We start from the raw sequence: 22,964 nt of genomic DNA on the forward strand, positions 1-22,964 counted from the left end.
GGCTTTTCTTCATGAGGCTTCTACCTGCAGTGGCTCAGCGCTTGAGCAGGCAGCATCCATTTCTGGACCAGTTTCTTCATAATGATGCTCTTCGTGCGTTCCGCTGCAGTCACACCAGAGAGGGCCGTCCCAGGATGACTGTTCCTAAGGTGATCTGCGGTATTTTCTAAAATAGCTTGACGTGAACCAACCAGGTCAGAAAAATGCTAAGATTTGCATTTCCTTGAAATGTGACGCTATTTTTGAGCTTCTCATTGAAAAAAAAAAAAAAAATTTTTTTTTTTTTAAACTGCAAGTAATTGAGTGGGAAGAAGCACACCAGCAGTGCCCCGCACTTAGGCACACGGTAACTGATCTGCCACGGAGCTGGGAGGCTGATGTTAGGAGCGGGGAAGCCGAGCCAGGCTCTGTGTTTGTTCAGGGTCTCATACTATTTTTTCAAATGTCATGGGCTCAGCAAAACCCGAAACACATTTTCTCAGCACTTCGCTCTATTTTTCAGCCCATATGTATTCCGAGAGCAGTTTAATTCATGTGTTTCTGATTTATTTACATGCAAGTCATCAGAATGTTGTTTTGTATGAACTATTTGATGTCCAGGAAGCCTGTTGAGCTTTGCCTTTGAGGGTTTTTTTTTTTCCCCTCCTTAGGATCAGGAACCGTGATTTGCAAATAGAAAAAAAAAGCTCATCAGAGACCCAATATTTTGAACCTCAAAGATTCAAATTTTGTTCAAAAGGTAGATGGCATCAAGTCTGAGGACAATTCTTATAATCTGCCGACTCTGTATTTTCCAGGTCCTAACTGACACTGCCCTTCTTGATGGTACTAATGTCTTCCTTGTGGACATAAAAGTGTATGCCTGCAATGAATGAACAAGAACAGATCCTAAATAGAGGCGAAGAACTCTTCAAAGACTAAGTGAATGCCTTCTGGAACACGGTATCTGGGGTGGGGGCGGGGGGTAGGATGTGTCAGCATCTAGAGAGAGGGACATCGTAATCACCTTTCCAGGAGAATCCTCAGAAAATGAGCACCAGCTTTCACCCCAACTAGTGATATCAGAGACATTCTCTTTTCTCAATTTATAAAAGTAACTCTGGTTCAATCGTGATCTGAGAATTGTTTGCATACACTTAAAAAGCACTGCAACATTATTTTATAAATATTTCTCTCTTTGTAAGTAAACTGCAAACTAAAAAAAAAGAACACTAGTAATTTTTAGGACTTCTATGGAGTGAGTTAATTCGAGGATCCCTATATTCAGACTTTATGAAAGAGCAGGGTTTTTTTTCTTAATAAATACTAAGATATCATATATTAAGCACAGGTAGGAGAGCTTTTATCTTTTAGCATCATTGTGTCTACATAAACTCAATCATTTTAAAAGATACTGTAGAATGTTGAATTATATTTTAATAGCAGGGAATCTTTAAAAAAAAGAAGTTTTATATACATACATACATATATATATTATATATATATATACATATATATATATATGTATATATAAAAGACTGCCATCTCTGCAAATATGCCTAAATTTCAGTCTCCAAACCAAACTGATGCTGGGCATGAAGCATATAGCTGGTCTCTAACACTATCACATACCTCTGCAGTGTGTCTCTAAAATATAAACCCGCATTTCCCATCGGACATTTTGTCCTCTCTTTGGGGAACAGATTAGAAATGTTGGTTTGTCTGAGCTAGGGCTGAAAGATTTTGACGTATACCACCTTTCAAAACTGAGATATCTCTCTTCCCCAAAACTCTTTGCCATTTTCCCATTTCAAAACCAGAATGGTGTTAGGGCTGGAAGATTCAAGAAGTCTTCTCACATCAAATATCTCTCCAGCACAGCTGCTGTTAAGTGACCCAACATGTCCAAAGACAGGCTCACAGCCTATACACTACATTATTTTGCTATGAGTCCCCAGGTCTACATATTTCAGGAAAGCAAATTAAAAAAAAAAAAAAAAACCACCAAAATGGACTTCTCAACACATCCAGGAGCAGCAGGTAGAAATGCTAAGTCTTAAGCTGTCAAGCTGAATGAGGATTTAAGGTTATACTCTGTGTCCAGTAAATATCAAATAACTAAATACCCACTACTAAAACATGGGATGAAAGCAAATCAATTAACCACTAGTTGCTATGAATTCAAACATTGCTCAGAGGACAAAATTTTATTGAATTGTAGAAAGATTAGCAAATAACAAAATATAATAATTACCAAGACCAGAAAAATAAACCAGAATCCTTTAGCAAGTCAATTTGTATACTATAGAGAGAAAGCCTGGGCAAAAGGGGAAAAAAGTGGCTTCAGGCATGTATCTTAAGAAACAGTCAATACCACTGTAAAAAATATGGCCCGTTTTCTCAACACAGTGTATCTTACAGACATCTCTCCATAATTTAAATCAACAAATTTAAATTTTTACTTTTTACTACCTTTCCAAGGAGATCAACCCTCATGCAGAAATAAATATGAAGAAGTCAAATACTATACTTAGGTTTCAATAGGCGGCCGTCAGAACTAACAATTCATCTTACATTTTAAAACCTTTTGGGGAGGACATGTTTTGATCTGACCGGTCCTGGTGTGTTGGTTTTCAGTTTAAAGGACGGAAGACATTACTGCATGCACTCATGAGATACCACATTCTCTTTTTAAACTATATAAAGTCCTAATTGTGAGTAATATTTCGACATGCAATAGCTGAAGTGAAAAAGTCACAGCCTCATGGACTACCCATCTGCAGAACAGATTACGAGACATGTGAATTTGAGAGCATTATAGAAAAATGTTACTTGGAAAGCAAACATTTTCATGGGTAGCATTAAAAGTGTCTCTAATGTTCTTTTCCCTTCTTTGCCTCTCTGTTCCCCAATACTAGACCTTCCCTTGGAAAACTCACAGATGCAACCCCTGCTGAGCAGCAGTAATGAGGAACCTCTGCCTGGGTACCCCCCACCGCTGCACACTCAGTAAGGGAGAAGTCACTGCCTGTTGAGAGATGGGTCTCCCATCCTCTCTCTTCTGATGGGGGATGCTCGCCCAGACCCTACACACACCCGTGTGCTCTTCCATTTGATGGCCTGAGACGGACAGGAAGACAGAACCTCAGAGAGTTCCTGCCCCTACGTGACAGATGCTCAAGACAGATTCAAAGAGTTGTCCTCGATGAAACATACCCACACACAGTAATCTCGATCACGACCATTTCTCAGCGTCATTTCTGTGTTTAACGACCTGAACTAACAGCCATTTGAAAACATGTCCGGAGCTTCTGGAGGGAACCCGCTTCCCACCACCCCTTTGGTTCTGAACTTTAGCAGAATTCCAATCACCGATCACCTCCACAGGCTGATCTGCTCTGGGATTTTAACAGAAGTGGCGGGACGCGGCAAGGGGGGGGTGTGTATGCTGGGATGACAATTGTTGTTGTTGTTGTTGTTATTTGTTTTAATTGAAGATCCTTAATGTGGGCCACATGTTTCTGGCGGGACAGGGAAGTACAGAGGAGGCAGGGGCCGGGAATGTAAAGTGGTAAGGAGGGGGGGAGGGGGGAGAGAGAGGGGAAAGTGGGGAGGGGCTGAATGATGAAAAGACCAGTTCCACAAGCGAAGCACATTAGCAACCCAGAGTGGAAAGGGCCGGAAGGGAAACCCACCCACCTCACCCCTGCATTCATTCTATCAACCTGCAATTGCTGCGATCAAAACCATATGTCGGTTCTTCCAGATCTTTCTCACAGGACAAACACGCAAAGGGCTCGGGCCTGGCGTTGCCATCAAATGGTAATTGACACCAGATGAGCCACGAAACAGAAACGCACATGCAAACAGCAACCTCTCTGCTGCCCCCCACCTTCCCAACCCCTGCTGGGCCCCTTGAGAGGGATGAAATTGCAGGTCTTGCTGGGCTAAGTGCACTGTGCACCACGAAAAACAAGTGTACGGCGCCTCCGGTAACCACCTGTAAATCTCGGGGAAACGCGGGTCGGCCAGCCAAGGGCTGGGCCCAGAGAACAGGCCAAGGTGAAAGGTCGCTCCGGGTTAATGCCAGGTCATCGATCGGGGGAAGAAATGAGCACAGGTGTGAGGCAGATCACAGGCCTGCGAGCAGGGACCCGCCTCCCCGGTCCCAGTGCACATCCGGCCTGGAGGATGCTGTTCCCACGACGCCACATCTGCCTTGCTCTCATCCTGCAAGGACGATAGTGAGAAAGGAAAACCACTTCCCAATTACCAGGCAATTAGAAGAAATCTGTCCGGCTCCTTTTCCGAAGCTTTTTTTTGTTTGTTTTGTTTGCATCCCATTGTTCTCATTGACGGGGAGAAAAACAAAAATCCAGAAAACCTGCTGAGCTGGAGGTCCTGGCAAGTGCTGGTTGAATGCAATACAGTAGGTACAAAAAACGTCTCTTATTTCCCCCGACACTGACAGAAGTGCAAGCAGCGTACGGCTCTCGCCTCTGCATGTATATATTTTCTTATTAACTCGATCGGGCAGAAATTTGCAGAGATTTGTTTGGATTTAGAAGTCACAACAGAATGTCAGTTTTACAAACCGAGGCTCATTCTGTGGTGAGATGTACAGCCCTGGACCCCACCAGTCACCGCACACGAGCTATTTGTTCCAATTCTCCTAGCAGCCGCTTCTGAACAAACAACTAACTTATTCTAAACACACGCAGTGGGTCTCATTTTCCTTCCTTCTGCCTATCCCATTATATGTGATATTTTAGTCTTACAGATCTTATGAAGTTTAAATATTTTCCAGATGGGACTAGGGGACACAGAACCCTGTAAACACTCTACGTTATAAAAAGGGCCAACTGAATGCTTTGAAACAGAAGAGGAAAATGATAGAAGCTACTTCTTTTGCAAGTTGTCTCACCTTGTAAGCCAACCACGCCAACTATAAAGGCGGGGAGCAATTACCAATTTTCTTTTTCATTCCCCCAATTCTCTGGCTGATTCACCCTCATTTAGGTCATACCTATTTCTTTTTAATTAAGACACCCCCCACCCAAAGATGATTTAAACTCCATTTACAATTCCATGAATCTCCATGGTAAGAAAGAAAACCCTGGTTGTAGCCCAATGATAAATTCCACTGTCCCGGAAGGAAAATACATCAGGCCGATCAATCCCATCCGTTTGCCCAGATTCTCAGCAGACCTCTCCTCCTCCAAGTGTGACCACGGAAACCCTGAACACGGTGGTGTTCGCCAAGAACCCTCAGCCTAGAAGCAACCTAAGGTCACTCGTGATGCCACTCAGCACTGACACAAAAGCAAAGGCAGCGAATCAACAAAGGGCAGGAAGGGAACGGGGCCGCAGATGAAAACGAAAGCTCTGGTGAGTGGCAGGGGGAGAAAGGAGCAGCGCAAAGCAAGTGGGCAACACACAAGCCAAAGCAGCGGAGTGGGGCTCAGCGGTGTCCAATCGGGCAGGCTCGGGAGACCCCCTGCAGGAGACTCTGACCTTACCTCTGCCTTCCCTTGGAGGTCCAGTCAACATAGCCCTGTATCTGAGCATCTGCCTTGTTTAAATTTCATCCTGTGGTGTTGTTTGCTGATTGGTCAGACATGGCTGACAGCATCAGAAGTGCGATCTGACAGACAAGGAGCTAGCAGGACCACAGCAGAGAGTTCCTAACGGGAGGCAGAGAGGGAACTTCATGTGGATACAGGAGACTCGGGCCGCAGACATCTGCTGCGGGGCCTGGGGCTCGCCTCGGGGTGGGAGGGCCCAGGCTGAGGCTGGGAGGAGGGCACGGAGCGGGGGAGGTGGGCCCGCCACCCGGATGACCAAGCGCCAGGCCTCCCCTCGGCTGGGGATGCATCTGGACCCCGTTCAGCAGCCTCCCCCGGCCACTCCCAGTTCCTGTCACCTCCGGGGAATACAGTAGGCTGCTCTCCCTGGAAGCCTGCTTTCCAGAATAGAAGTGGGGGGTTCCTGGTTTGGGGTAGGGGAGTTGTCCTTTCCTGTGTGTATTTTTCAACGTGTGTGACATTTTCCAAAGGACACGAAGGTCCTCGGGAGAGGCGGGCTGACCACAGCATCTTATCTAGATGACTGCTGTGTAGAGGGATGGGCGCCCATGGAATGGGGTTCTTTGAGAGCAGGGAAGCGGAGGAGGACAAGGGGAGTCCAAGGCTGAAGGTGTCTGGAAACAAGTTACTCCAACAAATTCTCCAACAATTACTGCTGGAGAAACATGGAACAGAGAGAAAAGGAGGAAAAGAGCTTGAAAATGGGACAGGAGAGAGGAACCATCCCACCCTGGGTCAGGAAGGACAGGTCTTCACTGTGAGCCAAGTACCTTTTTCTTTCCAGGCCAGTGGGAGGCACTGACAGATTGCCCTCTACTCACCCCAACTTCTAGCAGACAGACAGACACACACACACACAGAGCCCTGAACCAGTCAGTCTACAAGCCAACAAGGACAACTGAAGTTACCTGCTGCAAATCTAGGACCATTCTCCCTCACCAATATGGATATGTAGGGTTTTTACCTTTAACTAAGGCTCAATCTTGAACACTGGTCTTCCTTTCCCCATTACTCAGAATCATGACTATGCAACTTGAGGGGGAAACGTTAGTACAATTTCAAAATCCAAGTAGAATTCCCCAATGCTCACCAAAAAAATTACATGCAAATTTCCTCTTTCCTAGTATTATTTGTTAGCAGAGTTTGGGGAAAGCTATCATGCTTTCAATAATAATTATAGAAGAAGAAAAGATAAAAGGTACAGAGAGGTATGCCAGAATGATTTTAAAAAGAGATGGATGAAAGAGACAGGGAATCAGAGTAAAACAAGACTGGACAGATCAGGTTATTAAAACCAACCAATTATGTGGACAAAAACAGGAGTAAGATGCTTTGGCTGAGGAGAAGGAAGGTTAATGTAATCAATAATTAATGAATATTAATCCTTGAGTAACACCACCCCTGATCTAACATCCATTTGGAATAGTAAAATGGCAGAACAGGGTAAAATAAATCCATCTGGCTTAAAACTGAAGAAAGATTCGAATCACCATGATCTTCACCTCCAAAAATGACAAGAAAGAAAAATCTCATTCCTTCCCTTCATTTTGAAAACATAATTATGATAGAACTCATTTTTGAAATCAAGCTAGAAAGACACAGTGCTGAAATCTGAAGAGGTAAGACAAGGAAACCAGCATAAAGGAACTGTACAGAAAAATGAGCAACAGGCAGAAAAAGAATGTAAGGAAAACCACAGGGTTGATGTGAACGGAGGAAATTCTGGTCAGAAAGAAGCCCAGGGAGAAAGAAGTGGCCAAGGGATCTGGATTTCATTCCGAGAAGAAAGATGAGTGAAACATACTAGGCAGGAGTACAGAAACGACCGGACGAGAGAAAACAAATAAAAACACGGGAATGCGATATGAGGGTAAAAAGGGATAAATGTAACAATGCAAAAGACCAAACAAAGTTTGGAAAAACAGAATACAGTTTGCTTCAAGCATAAAGTACTTTAGGATCTACCGAATTACCAACACAACGTTGCCAGAGGTATTCCATTTACAACACCATCACAGGCTGAGAAGACGACGTGAGAAAAAAGTCATGCATTGTTAGAATCCACTTTCTAACCTTAAAACATTTCCTTAATTCCCAAGATCTGTTTGCAATGCATGAGACAACAATAAAAATATGACACAAGGACCCCACTTTCCCCACAGTATTGTGTCTCACAGATGAACCTGTGCAAAGGACCACTTTGTGACACTTTTCACATCTATGGTGTGCAAGCTACCTGTTCTCTTAAAGGAATATTCATGCAAGCACCTTGCCCAGACCAACAGAAATCTGACACCCTTCATTCAAAATGCTGAAGTTACCCTGGAATCTGGGAACCAGATTATTTCAAAGATCAGTCAAGAAAATGTCACTGGAGGAGATGGCATTTCCAATGGGAGTCCTGAGAATTTCAGCAGCTTTTCAAGCTCCTGGCCTCGTTTTTTTAACTTAGAAGAGGCGCAAGCGGGTTTCACTGATAAACCAATAATTGCATATTTGGGGGAGAAGTCTACAGCTCTGTAAATCAGATGACAGCCACTATCAGGTGCAGAGACACAATAAAAACAACATGGAAAGAAAATGTTTGCTCTCTATGTCAGCCGCGATGTCAGTACCCATTAATAAATCTATCTGCTCAATCTACTCTTATTCATGTGGGACATCACCGATTTAAAGTAAAATAAATTATCTTTAATTAAATGGAATTGTCCTTTTCCTCCCGCTATCATCCCCAATTATTACATTCTAATCAGCCCTTTAGGGAGAGAGCACAAGAGTGGGCTGAAATGCACAAGGACTCAAAACAATTCCTCTTTCTGTCAAGTGATGAAATTTTTATCTTAATTATTGGTTATAACTGTAATTTTGGGATATAAATAATGAGAACTATAAAAATTTTGTCATTTATGGGGGAAAACATGACATGGCTACTTCCAAAACTTCCTTGTACTTTTCTCCTCTGTGAAAACCTCAGAACTTAAAAGAAGCCATTCCAGACTGCTCAAATGCTCTATTTAAACCTAATCTATTACTTTTATTTCCAGCACAAAAGTGCCAGTTTTAATTAATACCTTAAAATATATAGCACTAATGGAATGCCAGCTCTGCTATTTTTAGGCTCTGAGGCTTTCCACAACTGCGACTACGGAATAGTATCGATTTATGTTTCAACTAGAACAGCACAGGCACCTTAAATATTAAGGCGTGCGTGTGCGCTAAGTCGCTTCAGTCGTGTTTGACTCTGTGACCCTGTGGACCGTGGACTGCCAGAGAGGCTGATCTACTTACAAATATTTAGTGATTCCCTCCTGTCCAATTCCTGGCTCCCCCCACATCCCCCTTTTCTTTTTTTTAAACTGCACCCAAAGGCTAAGAAAAGTAACATGTGTTTTAACCTAACAATCAGTAGGAAAAATCACCACACCACCAGTTCTCACTGATACAACATGTCCCAGCAAAGAAATGGTGAGATCAACAGGTGAGTGAGGAAAGTATCTGATTCTCCACTCCAAAGGCAGAGAGAGGAAATACTCTCCCTCCGGAAATAAAGAATAAATTTAGGTCAAATCTCTGTGCACATGTTGTAATGGTGCTCGGACCATCTTCCTCCCAAGTCACAGCTTGGTTTTTGCTTGTTGTTCGTTTCACTGTGGACTTTGTGAGGACCGGGAGCTTCCTTTCAGTCCTCTTCATAATGACAAAATTAACCACCGAAATTGGGAAATTTATCTTCTGTCTAGAATAAAGAGGTGGGGGTATTGACTGTTTTCTGACTACTTAGTGTTACTTTTAAAAATGTATTTTTTTCAGGGTGTAGTACTGTTTTCATTTAGCATGCCTTTGAATTGCCGCCTACAGAAGTAAAAAAAGAAACCACAGCTATACAAGCCTGCTGACTTTCTTATAAAAGAACCAGTTTTAAACTTGTTTATACTACTGATTCCAAATGAATTCAAGATGGTGGCTAGTTAAAGAAAGAGAACTCATGCCAGGGAGTTTGATCAAAGAACTTCAATTCAGCAATGTTCAGTTTTAATTGACCACTAATTAAGCTACATTAGTCCAAGAAAGGTCTGTATCACTTTGAGTAATAAAGAAAAGAATTAATTTAACCCTGTGTCAGTCAGCTTTAGTAAATTCATCTGAAAGCAACTGCTCAAACGACAAGCATGAAAGAGGAGTTTAGTGTTAAATGCCAAAAGTGGTCTACAGAATTCAGAGAGGACCAGAGACTCAGTTTTCGACTGCATTTGTTACTTCGAGAGTGATGTCACCTTGCAGGTATAATTATCTTCATTACAGATACAAAGATGTCAGCTCCACTCCCCGGGTTGCAAAGGGTTGCTTTAAAATTGGATTCAAAACATGGCATCATACCAGCCACAGTTTTAACTTTCCTGTATTCTAGACAAAAATAGAGTGGATTTCCAAAATCATGAGAATTTTCAAAGGCTTGGACTCTCCTTCTGGGAAAAGTGAGTTGAAGACTGGGGAGGAAAAAAAACAACTGCCATAACACCACCAGAAAAGCTCATTATAATTAGGGACCACGAGCTATGACAATGTGACAGAGCATTTAAAAGTCCATGCGTTAAAGCAGTTCGTTTTTGAAAATCCAGTTGCAAAATTTTTATTTTTCCCACATATTGCCTATCACAAAATTTTATGCCTACCATTCTGAATTTTTATAAAAATCTCAGGAAGGAAAATAATAATAATAAAACTGCAAAAAACCCATTTTAGGGGTGAACGTCAAAATGTAAGACGCTGCTTTACAACTTGGTGTTTATGACTTTTAAAGTTCTTCCCATTAACTCAGAGGTGAATTCCCTATGGTCTTCTGGCAAATATAAAAAAACAAAGTATGCTTACATTTAAAAAAATAAACTCAAATGTCAGTGGTACTCTGGCTTCTATTTTAGAGTGACAACCCCCATCTTCTATGGATGTAAGAATAGCATTGAATGCCATAAGGGCCAAACATTCTCAAAGAGGAATATCCTGTGGCCTCAACACACATTATATTTTGTCTTAATGATTTTGGCAACCAACAACTGCATTTTCTACAATAGAATTTAATGAATAACATTTTTTTCTACATTCTGCCAATACTCATTAAAATGCACTTGTTTGTGAAATGCAATAGCTAGCTATATGAAACCAAAATATTAATGCAAATTGGAATTTCTAAGTTTAAAGCCATATTTGCATAACAGGAACTAAACATGGCACAAGCTGAAAGGGTGCACAGAACACAAATGCCTCTTAATACCACAATTATCGCCAAGAGGAAGGATGGCTTGTGTCCACCATGAGAAGTTCAAGGACAGAGCATCTGCCAGGACGCGCCTCTGTATAGGCTCCTGGGGCTTCCAGCAAAAGGAGGGTGGGACAATCTGCAATCATCTCATCTATGAATACGGTACAGGTGTAAGTCACAAACCCTCATTTCCTGTGCTTAACAACACCCTAGGGCTAGCCCACTGTTACACATGGACATAACTGAAGAGTATTCCACACAATTCTGAATGTGCACAGTGAAGGAAGGTGGTCATCCTACCACCAACACTCACATTTCTCCAACTTCATGATGCAAAGGAATGAAAAGAGCTATTTTTATTCATTCATTCATTCTACCAAAGATACCCTACTGGGCTATGGTGGATCGGAGGAATCTTAAGAAACACAACATTAAATAAAAGTTTTCAATACATACTGGTTTGTTCAAGAAATATTATTTAAGCAGTCCACATGTTAATCTTTGAACCTGCCCTATCTAAATGACTGAAAGTTTGTCCGGAAGATACAAAGACTTCAAAGCCATGAAATCAAGTTAGGGACTAAATGAGTGTTAAGCGATGAAACGTGCAGACTTTTTCACTTATTATAAAGATGTATTTGGATTATATGAATAAATACACATGATTATTTTTCTTTCAGTAAAATTCTACTTTGCACTAGAATAGACAGAGCAAAGGTCTGAGCTCTCTAAATTCCGCAGAGGCCAGCTCTCAGGCAACATGCTACGTAAGAGTCTTGCCTAACTGTATATACAGGCATAGGCATGTCTGGTGCATGGGTGGCTCATTCATTTGGCTGTGTAAACATTTCTTGGTTGTTCACAATATGGTAACAAGTGTATGAAGATGCATTAAGACACAGTCCCTCTCATGGAGAACCTCTTATGCAGAGAAGGGTGATTCAAGGTACCGACTGTGTACAGACAAAGGGCAGTATCCTTTAAAAAGTTTCTTTACATTAAGCTTTAAATTTACTTTTTAAATTTCTTTTAAACTTTTTATTCTGTATTGGGATACAGAAGATTAATAAACAACACTGCGATAGTTTCAGATAAACAGTGAAGGGACTCAGCCATACATACTCAAGTATTCATTCTCCCCCAAGTGCCCATTCTCTTCTAGACTGCCACATAGCATTGAGCCTAGTTCCATTTGCTATACAGTAGGTCCTTGCTGGTTATCCATTTTAAATATAAAACTTAAAAAAAAGATAAACCCAGATGATATGCACATTCACTAGAATGTGAGGTTAACAGTAAATGATCCATTCTTTAACTTTAGATGTGTGCTGAGCATAAAGCTATGAAAATTCATAGAAACACTGCAATACACAGCCGAGGTGCCTCGAGTTCTGTTATAATCCATATGACCTTGAGCAAGTGAGTTAATCCTGTAACACTATCATTTCCCAGGCCAGCAATGCCCAAAGGAACCTTCTTCAATGACGCGAACGTTCTACATCTGGGCTGTCCAAAGCAACGGCCACTAACCACCACATGCGACTTTCCAGCACACGAAATGCGGCCAGTCACTGAGGAGCTGACTTGTCTATCCAGACTGCAAAATGGGTTAACAACATTTGGACCATTTATGTTACTGAGATGCAAGAAGGATTAAATTGGAAGGTGTTTGAGAAAGCAATCAGAAAGAACTGAGGCTGGAACGTGTGCTTTATTAAACATTAATTGTTACTACAGTGAAGTATTTACTGAAAGCTTTGTTTCAGCTGTAAACCACTTTCCTAGTAATTACAGAAATTCGCAGTAAAACTGATTTTTAGACTCCATACATATCTGAAAAATACCACAAAAGCAGGCTCTCTGAATAACATTCCAAAAACAATGCATAAGCAAGCTGTACTTCTAAGAATATTCAGAGAGTGAAACTTGATCAGAAGAATGTTACTGAGAGTCCAACACAGATAATCGATGATTGATCAAAAGTAAAAGCAAGATCCATGCTTTTTCAAAGAGCTCTAACTTAGAGCAAATTTGCAATTAAAAAATTTACTATCTCCCAGAACCAGAAATACCCAATGAACTGATCATAAAAATGCTCATCTTTATTTCTTGCCTGACATACACATAAACATATTTACACATTTTCTTTTCCACTGTTCACTTTGAACACAGTCAACTCTAGGCAATAAAAACTAGAAACCCCACCAAAATAAATGTAAATTTAGGGCCATCTCATAAGACGGCTTCAGTTCTGACAGGCACAGTAAAACCCAAAGGCATCAATGTGATTTTACAGAACTGTGCTGCACTAGGCTAGTTAGGGAACACGAAGATTCTCAGTGCAGTCTGAGGACACGTGTGAGGTGAATTGAAATGGACCAGCCAATGGGCTGGGCAATCGTTGGAAGCATGTTGCTGTCGTCCTTCTCTGTTGTTTAGTCACTCAGTCGTGTCTGACTCTCTGCAACACCGCGGACTGTAGCCCGCCAGGCTCCTCTGTCCGTGGGGTTTCCCAGGCAAGAACCCTGGAGTGGGCTGCCACTTCCTTCGCCAGGGTCCCCAACCCAGGGACTGACCCCACGTCTCTGCACTGGCCAGTGGATTCTTTCCCCCGAGGCACCAGGGAAGAGAGCACATCCTACACCAAAGACAGACTCCCAGTCCCAGCTGCCACCCCGCCGGCTGCCGGCTCTGCTCCCCGGAGCCCTGGAGAGCCTCGCACGGCCTGCGGAGGAGACTGCGGAGCAGCAGCAGCTCCTGCCAGGCTTGGCAGCGCTCTCCACACCTTGGCACCTAAGACACGAGGTGTGCTTCTGGGTTCCACAAGTTGGCAGGTGTAAGACTGCCACCAGATACCACCACCTTCCTCCCCAGGATGCGAGGGAAGGCGATCAAGGTTTTAAAATCACTTCCAAATCACTGCCAAGCATTATCCAACACTGATGGAAGCACAGCAGTGGCAGGAAGAGAGATCCCCAGTTGTGGGTGGAGAAAGAAGCTGTGCTATTGGGAAAGCTGAACAGAAAGTCTTTAATGTGGGTTTTCATCTTTAAACTTTCCTTGGTCCAGAGGACCTGGTTAATGATGCAAAAATATCCTTATTGCCAAAAATACTCAACTTTATTAGTTTCTTGATGCTTATTTATCTCCTTTTTATGTTCTGCAGAAAAAAATTAATGGTAAAAATGTTTTCCTTTTGGATGATTCCAATAAGCCAACAGTTATATACAATGAGAGAATTCAAGGTATTTTGAAAAGTAAGATATCAATATATGTTCAGGGTATGGAGAAATGCACCTTATTGACTCAACGTATCTAGCTCTGCGCAGTGGCAGTATCGTAGCCAATGAGGTTTATCCGAGGCGCGATTATTGCTAATTGATTCAACGTATCTTAACAGTTGTTTGGAAGCCATTCCAGTTGATTCATAAATAATGTACTATATTTACCACATTGAAAATAAAATCTCGCATTTTCATGGTGCATGATGAAAATACCTGGGGAATACTGTAGTGTGTTATTCTAGAGAAGAGAGAATTGTTTGAGAAGAAAAGGAAAAGAGAAGAGAAGAAAGGAAAGGAGGGAAGAAAAAAGGAAAGGAAAGAAAAGGAAGCTACCATCATTCATAAGGTGGTTCATCATGCCAGGAATTACTTACTCAGGTCCAGGTACATTACTTGTAAAGTAGGCCTTCTCAACCTCGGCATGAGCAGGGGCTGCCCTCCGCACTACCGGGCGACGGACAGCGTCACTGGCTTCTACCCCCTGAATGACGTGCGCAAACTCTCACCCCGCTCCTGCTGTGGGGACAATCACGAATTTTCCAGATACTGCCCTGTGTCCCCTGCGGGGGAGTGCCACGGTCCCCAAAGATATCTACCTGCAAGCAGAGTATGCTGAATATTCACTTCCATTTTCATAAATCTTCACGGCAACAGTGGTCCTCACTACAAGTATCTTCCTTCAGTCAAACAAGAAAATATCCACTTGTATTCCTGACCCCTTCGTAAGTGACATTTTTATCTTTTGATCTTGTGGTGCTCATCAGTCCTAGCTTATTACTGGGAAACAAATAATCTGTGTTCACTCTAGAACTTTTGCAACCATCTATACTGTGATTTGATTATGTGATGGGAAATGTTTATTATTTTCCACAAATGTATTCTAAACAACAACCAAGATAATACAGTGTATGTAAATTTCTGATGAATAAGCAAGTTAATAAAATAATTGGCATTATCTATTACTGCCTAGTTATGTCATCTATCCATCTATCCAACCATCCATCCATCCGTCCTTTCTGTGATCTGGCCATACATTTATCATCATAAAGGCTGTCATGCTTTCAATTCTGATTGAGTTACACAGGTAAAAAGCCTAGGACCAGCCAAGGAGTTTAATCTACATAGCTCCCTATTGGCAATGCATCTGAGAAGGCATGATTATCCATAAATAATTCTGCATTGGGCCAGCTGTGTATTTTATACACCATATCATCCACTTCAAAATGTGAAACTATCCCAATACCTAAACTTGCCTGGGTTATTGTTAAATAGGTGACTGATCTCCTAACACATTCAAGATTCCAACACTGAGTGTCCTGAGAAGGTCATCATCGAAATAGCTCAACCAAACACATGTAGGACACACCATCTCTTTCTAAATCAGGTTAAAATAGACCTGTCAAGGGATCCTGAAAAAAATGTATGACAGATTTCCCAAACAAGTGCTAGCCTAGGCATAATTTGTTTAGGTGTAATCTGTTTCTCCTTTTTCATCTGTTTTTCTTTTTTTCATAATTTAAAAACAATGGAGGAAAAGGGCCATAAAACCAAAACTTCCTCCATAAGGAACAACTTAGTGTGGGTTTGCATTTTTCAGTGCCATAGCTGAAAGGTGAAAAAAAAAAAGTTGAGAGGTTAGGATCTCATAATGATTCATGTGAGTCATCCTTCTGGAGGTTAATTAAGTCAACTGAATCCTTAAAGGTTTTATTAGCAACTGACACTGGAAGTTGGGCCAAGAAGATCTGCTATTACATGAATTCTTTAAAAGGTAAATGCATTTAACAATCACATATCTATTTCGAGCTCCTTCCCTGCAAGCATGCAAGAGGTTTGCTGCACTTTGCAACCTCTGGGAAGGACGATTACCAGATTCACATCAACATATCTAATTTTACAGTTACCTTATTTAAGTTTCTAATACGGCACAGGTCTTTTTCTCAGGTGTTAATAGAAAAATCAATTTTAAGTCACAACAGCTGTGATCATTTTAAATATCACAGCTGTCATGAGTTGAAAATAACCAATTTGGGCACACATATTTCTGCTGCAAATGTAACAAACTGAAAATATGATGGAATTTTATCTTTTACTCTCTCTGAAGCTTAATGTCTAATACAATAGTAGAGTAATAACTTACCTGCCTTAAAATACAACCAGGCCCCCATTTCTCTGCTGACCTAGCCAACAGATGGCTTTGAAAAAAGATAAAAAGGAATAGCATCTTAAAGATATACTCTGATGGAACTGTTGAATATGCTTAATTATGGAAATAGTATTAACTCTGGAAAGACAGAAGTTAAATAGCTAATATAAAAATTGAGAGTTCACTCATGTAAACATTTTGCTGTGAAGCCAGGGGGGAGATTAAGTGGGATCCATGCTACACATTAAGTGTTATTAGAACCTAGGAATTTAAATTATTACACAGGACAAAATCTAAACTCATATGAACAGTGTTGATTAGCATCTTCCAGGAGGAAATAATGGCATTTTAACCGCTTCTTTACAAACTCAAACTGCTGCTGCTAAGTCACTTCAGTCGTGTCCGACTCTGTGCGACCCCACAGACGGCAGCCCACCAGGCTCCGCCGTCCCTGGGATTCTCCAGGCAAGAACACTGGAGTGGGTTGCCATTTCCTTCTCCAACAAACTCAAACTATCTCAGTCCAAATCTAATGTTATTACATTTCTAGGAACATAATGACATTTTCAAATAACCTAAAAAGGAAAAAAAAAAAGAATAGGGCATTATTTATTCCACTGATCTCAGAAAGTTTAGGTTTCTCTCTGTGAAGTTAATTGTGGACAATGAACACCCAAAAAATTCTAGAATCATATTCACCAACAATCATTGCCACCTATGCTCAGATGTTTGAAAAATGATTCTGCATGATGAAGACGAGGAGGAAATAAACTAAAGAAAAACACACATTTCAAACCGAACCACTGACAATGGCAGGTAACTTCTTGGTTTCAAACATTGACTCAACGTCTACCAAGCTCCTGGCCAATACATAACAAGGAAAGAAAATTCTCAAGGATTTTCAGCTCAGATCTGCAACCCTACCTAAATTAATTTGATATGCCCCTCTTCTTCCCTTCTTTCCCCTTACAGATTCACAAGGCAGAGATGACGAGTTGGTGCCACTTATAAACAGGCTCCCCAGGTGGCTCAGAAGTAAAGGATCTGCCTGCAATGTGGGAGACCTGGGTTCGATCCCTGGGTTGGGAGGAGGGCATGGTAACCCACTTCAGTATTCTTGCCTGGAGAATCCCCATGGACAGAGGGGCCTGGCGGGCTACAGTCCATGGGGTCGCAGAGTTGGACAGGACTGAGCGACGAAGCATATACTTAAGCAGCGTCTGCTAAAAAGCTGATACGCGCACCCCCACCCTCCGCCATTCTGCTTAGGGAGGCTTAGTGCAGTTAGTACAGAAGAGCTCGACCATCCCCTATTATTTGCATATTAATTTCAAAGCTACATGAAAAACATTGTAGTCTTTTAATCACATCAACACACAAAAAGGCACTACAAAGTGAAACTACACTTGTTAAACATTTATCCCAACCCCCATGTCACACAAAGGAGGCCTAAGAAAACAGCATCCATCCGGCTCCTGTGTGCGGAGACTCCACTTCTGAATTGTAATAACAGGTGCAGAAATAATAATGTGCTGGGCAATCAACTTTTTTTCCTCTGATTTGTCAGTTTAGCTTAATAATGCCATCAGGAATGTAAACATTTCTGCAATTTATATTTAAAAGTCAATAAAATAATGGGGTACAGAATTTATCCTTTTTAATTTTTTAAGTAATACATTTGATTATTTTAATCACGTCAGTACTTAACTGGATGGGGTTTAAATATGCATGTAACATCAATTTAATTTGTTTTATTCGTGAGAAAAGCTATTGAGTAATACAGCATCATTCTCCTTAAAAAAAAAAAAAGAAGAAGAAAAAGAGCACACATTCTGGGGAAAAGGGAGTGTAGACACCGCTTTTTGCTTCCTTTCTTAGAGATGAGATTCCAGGACCCCCAAATGTCTTTAATTATGAGCATTAACAAATGGTACCTAAAGAGGTGAGAACCCAAGATGCAGACGATAAAAACAAGGAGTGTTTCCATCCTGTGGATAAACTTTCTTGAGGCTACAGAAACAGGACTGTGGTTGGAAAATGCATCAACTATTTTTAAAATGGTGTGAGAGTTTTTTTTTTCCCCAACATAGCAATTCCCCCTTGAATAGGATCATTATCGGTGCAGTCATTCAGGACTCTATAATTCTCACCCTTAGGTTTGTGGAGGTGAAAGACCCAAGTCAAATGTTAGCCTCCACTCTTAACATCCCCTATTCATTTTCAGGTCAGCTACAATGGAAGCAGCTGGAATTCAACTCTCCCCACTCGGTCCTACCAATTACCTCAATGTGCCCTCTCTTCAGAGGAGTGTAATTTGGTCTCCAGGAAAGCACAGCCCTGGGTCCCTGGAGGGTGCCAAAGCCTGCATTTTTTCAGTGGAGGCTGAAATTAGACCATCATCTACACTCCTCCCACCCCTGACTTCTCAGGTGTTGGCAACCCACTCTTCATCCCCATTTGGGGGTGGGCTGCCTTTAAACAGGATACTCTCCCAAATAAAATGTTATAGGCGTGGTGTCCCTTTCAAGTTACTCTTGAATAAAATGCCCCGATTAACATGTGCAGCTTTCTTGAAGAAATAAGAAGAATTTGAAGACAACTCAGTATGGACTTGAGGCAACATGGAATGGAAAGACCCAAATATCAGCAACGTGAATGTTAAAAATTCTAATCAGAATATGGTATTGTGACATAAATACATCTGTTAATAAGAGGCTGGAGTTTGGAACCTAACTCCTAAATCCCCAGCACTGCAGAAAGGAGTCTCCAAACGCTGAAATGCGGTCACACCGAAGTCTCAAACCACCTTCAAGCCCCAAACCTCAAAAACGCTTCTTCAGAAGAATAAATCTGTTTTGCTGAACAAAATGCAATAGTATCTGTATGCGTTAAGATGATTCAATAAATGTGCCAAGTAGTTTATTACAGATGCTAAAATGTTCAAAAGCCTCCAACGAGTGAAGTTTTCTGAAAATTCCATGAATAGCTTTTTAGCAGATCACTTCATACTTCAAAATATAATTATTTCATACAAGTAGCTCTTTCAGTTTTGTGACTATTCCTCTGTGTTTCCTGATATACAGATACTTGTTTTTTTTTTTTTAAGGACTATGATGATTTCCTGAATAGATTATAAACATTTTATAAATACATAAGAGTCCCAAATCTTATTGTTGTAATCAATAAACTTTATCACATATAACTTTACCCTATGTCACTTGAGAGTTATATTTGAAGTACGAAGGGCTAACTTAAATCCCCAAATATACAGACTCTGAAAGACTTAAGTCTAAAATTACTGTGAAAAATGAGCTCTTTTGTAACACTGATGATACTGGAGGAAAAAGGGGAAAGAGCCTAAGGGTCCTGTGTGTGTCTGTCTTGAGACTCTCAGTTACAGGTATGTGTTTGATATACAGAGCAAATACTTTCTTCCTGCATTTCTTTTAAGAGAAGAGTAAACCTGAATCCTAACAACTGTTAAGACTGTCACAACCTACCTACATGTCTTCATGGGATCAGATATAAAGATTTTTGTTAACGAATCTCCTGATGGCAGGTTGCTGACCATATATACAGCCTGCACAGTGATTCTAAAGACATGACACAAAAGCATTTTTTTTTTCCCTCAGTGGCATCACAGTGACAGAAGTTGCAAGTGGGCTTAAAAACACTCTTGTAATACTGAGAATAATGAAACAGGACAACATCTAAAATCAAACTCTGCTAAAAGCCATTTATAAAATAAGTTACAAGGAAGAAATCACTAATTCTCAAGCCTCTGTAATGGTATTGCAATTTCAGGTAAAAAAACAAAAAAAAAAAAAACAAAACAAAAAAAAACAAAGCATACAACACACAAATAGGGAGAATAATACAAACCACACTTATAGTGGAACAGGAAACACAATTCTTCAGCACAACCTCCTCAGATCAGTTGGAAAGGTATTTAAAGGCTGCAACAGCTATGAGACCTCTTTTCCTGGCCACTTTTCTCCCTCAACCCTCTCCCCTCTGTGTTCCACTGTCCTTCCTCCTCATTCCCCTTGAAACAATGCCATCACCTAGAGCTCCAAGGATGCTTATCAATTATCAACACGATATTCAAAACACTCAAACCAACCAGAAATTAGAGATTAAATAAAATTAACCAAATATGTAACTGGTCCATCTTTTCTAAGAAATTAGCCCCAGAGAAACGTTCAAACTGGCATCTGTGAATCACATGAAGCAATTTTTTGGAAATTTAATCAGAGGCAGAAGAACAAGATGTAGCCACAATATCAAGATTATGCATCTGGTGAATTTTTTTTTTACCAACTTAAACCTACAGAACAAAATCAACACAATTTTCTCATAAGCAATCATGCACAGAAAGAAAAAAAGAAAAACTTCATTGTTATTTTAAAATGAGTAAATTGAAATGCTTTATATTGTCAACCATCCTCCAAAATATGCTCACTTAAGGAAGTTTTTCCTGCATGCTTTATTCTCTTTGGTATGTCCTGTTTTCTTGAATCAGTGGGAAACTGAAAAATTATATTAGAACCTAAGCAAATTTTTGCTCTGTAATAGTAGCTAAACAATCATTTTTTAAACTAATGCATTTATACCAGCTAGTTTCATTTATAATCATGGTTCTGAAAATAGTAAGTCTATGAAATAGCTTCCAAAAATACTAAATGGAATTTACATAGTTGATATACTACTGAAAACTTTAAAACCTAGTTCCTACCTGCATGAGGCTACCGGGAGCAACTGTGAGGTTTACAAAGAAAGGGAGATATGTAAAATGCACTGGAAAATATTATTACTGGTGCTATTTAGATATTAAGCTTCCTATATTAGCACTTCCTGTGGTACCTTAAAAAAAAAAAAAAAGAAAGCTAAACACTTCATATCCTGATTTTTAGCTTCAAACAATTTAGGTGGCTGAGATTTTGATTTATTCAGAGAAAAACTTTCTCCTAAGAACATATTCCCAACTGAGAGATTTGGGAATTAAAATGTTCCTTTTTTTCCATCTTAGCGAGGAATCACGAAATTATTTTATTTTTTTGCCCTCGATATCAGAATAAATGAACACCCATCCTCCTCTCTCAACTCTATGGAGTTGAAAAGCTATATCCTATGACCAACAGTCAGACTATAAAGCTCATTACCATTTACTTTCTGAGATTTGATGACTTGACAAATAACTATTTCAAAACAACTAGTTTGAAACATGGTTTGAAGCTTGTTAGTATAAAGCGAAAAGAACAATTACAATAATTACAGGTTTCTCTATACCGTTTAACACATGCACACGCTGGTGAGCGCTGATGATGTGATCTTAAATTACCATTAGCAGGAAATTTCGCCACTTTTGTTTTCAATTTCATTTGCCATAATTTTATCTTTGTGGAACTGCTTTAGTTTTAGATGGGTGGAATCTGACCAAATACTTACTTATTAAAATTCTTATTCAATGAATAAGAATATGTAAGCAGTTATAAAAATCAAAATGTAGAACTAAAACTATACTTATGGTGGACCAGGTAACGTCTGATACTGCTGTCCACGAGGACAGACATAGTGAAATAGTCTGATAGATGTTTATGCTCAGAGCTCTTAAAAGAAACTGTACTGATTTTCTCTGCAAAAGTCCTCTCTCCCATAGTTAGGTAGTACTGCGTTCAGATTTTTTATTTAGCTGAGAATGGAATCTATTTGTTTTGAAACCCCTCATCCATAGAGAAAAGAAATCACACAATTCATGTTGGTCAAAGTCATTAAACTCTCACCTGAAGAGGAGTTAATCTTTTTAAAAAAAAATTACACTCCGGTTTATATTCAAGATTTAGCCTTTGATAGCTCTAGGGTTATGATCTTTTTTTTTTTTTTTTTTTTTGGTAGGTTTTGACTTCCGAAGTCCACAGTTCAGGACAGGATCAATATTTTACAGAAAGAAGGAAATAATATGTTGTGGGGCTATGGTCATGGAAACACTTCATAACTGAAGGTAATAGAAAATCCACATTTTTCTTTGTTTGTTCTAAAATATTACTGATTATACTACTTCCCTTGCTGGGGAGTTAGAGGAAAACTGATTTTGCAAACCCTATACGTAGTTGCCAGTTCAAAAAAGAAGAAATCAGAACTGCTGTAATGCTTAATTGTACTCTTTCCACAACCTAAAATCACAGTGTTTTGGAATGATTTTACATTTTTCTTCTTTTGTTTATTCACAGGGAAAACCTGCTTCCTCTGGCCTCTCTCAGTTCAGAGAGTTCAAACTGAATTTAAACAAGTAATTGACTTGTCACTGGGAAAAAAAAAGAAGGAATTCAGTGCTGTTCAGTCTTCAGCGGGAAGCTTGTGGAACAAATAGCTGATCACACTTAACTCCAACCATTTAGGTTAAAACACACGTTGGTCATCAGAGCACATCCCCACAGAAATGCATGGATACACAAACCCCAAACAACAAACAAAACTCAAGAAATGTATAAAGTCTTTTCGATAGGCATTTTGAACAATTAACGCATGGCATACACAATCTCCACAAGATGTCTGGCACCAAATCAAAAGCCGCTGAATGCAGAATTAGAGCCAGTACAATACACACTGTAGAATAAACAAAAATCTGCTTCTCCAGTGTATGCATGAGGCAAGTTTAAAAAACGGTATAGAACTGGCTCCATCCAAGAACACACAGAACTGGACCTTGT

The 22,964-nt window shown here is 40.3% G+C and overlaps 1 protein-coding gene and 1 non-coding gene across 30 annotated transcripts in view; one reads left to right on the forward strand and one right to left on the reverse strand.

The window, feature by feature from the left end:
* The window catches only part of TCF4 (transcription factor 4), a 379,471-nt gene that overhangs the window by 82,706 nt on the left and 273,801 nt on the right, over positions 1–22,964 (reverse strand). Inside the window, exon 1 of one of the 29 annotated variants that reach the window (XM_065932795.1) lies at positions 5,499–5,643. The exons of the other annotated variants lie outside the window; for them this stretch is intronic. The gene's annotated coding sequence lies outside the window, so the exon portion shown is untranslated. Of the gene's footprint in view, positions 1–5,498; positions 5,644–22,964 lie in introns of those variants that run through there. 29 annotated transcript variants of the gene reach the window in all.
* On the forward strand, positions 14,142–14,281 carry LOC136167953 (U4 spliceosomal RNA). Its single transcript, XR_010663127.1, has one exon. It is a non-coding gene; the product is annotated as a U4 spliceosomal RNA (small nuclear RNA).

This window comes from Muntiacus reevesi, chromosome 4, assembly GCF_963930625.1.
Source record: "Muntiacus reevesi chromosome 4, mMunRee1.1, whole genome shotgun sequence".
Taxonomy (NCBI): Eukaryota; Metazoa; Chordata; class Mammalia; order Artiodactyla; family Cervidae; genus Muntiacus; species Muntiacus reevesi.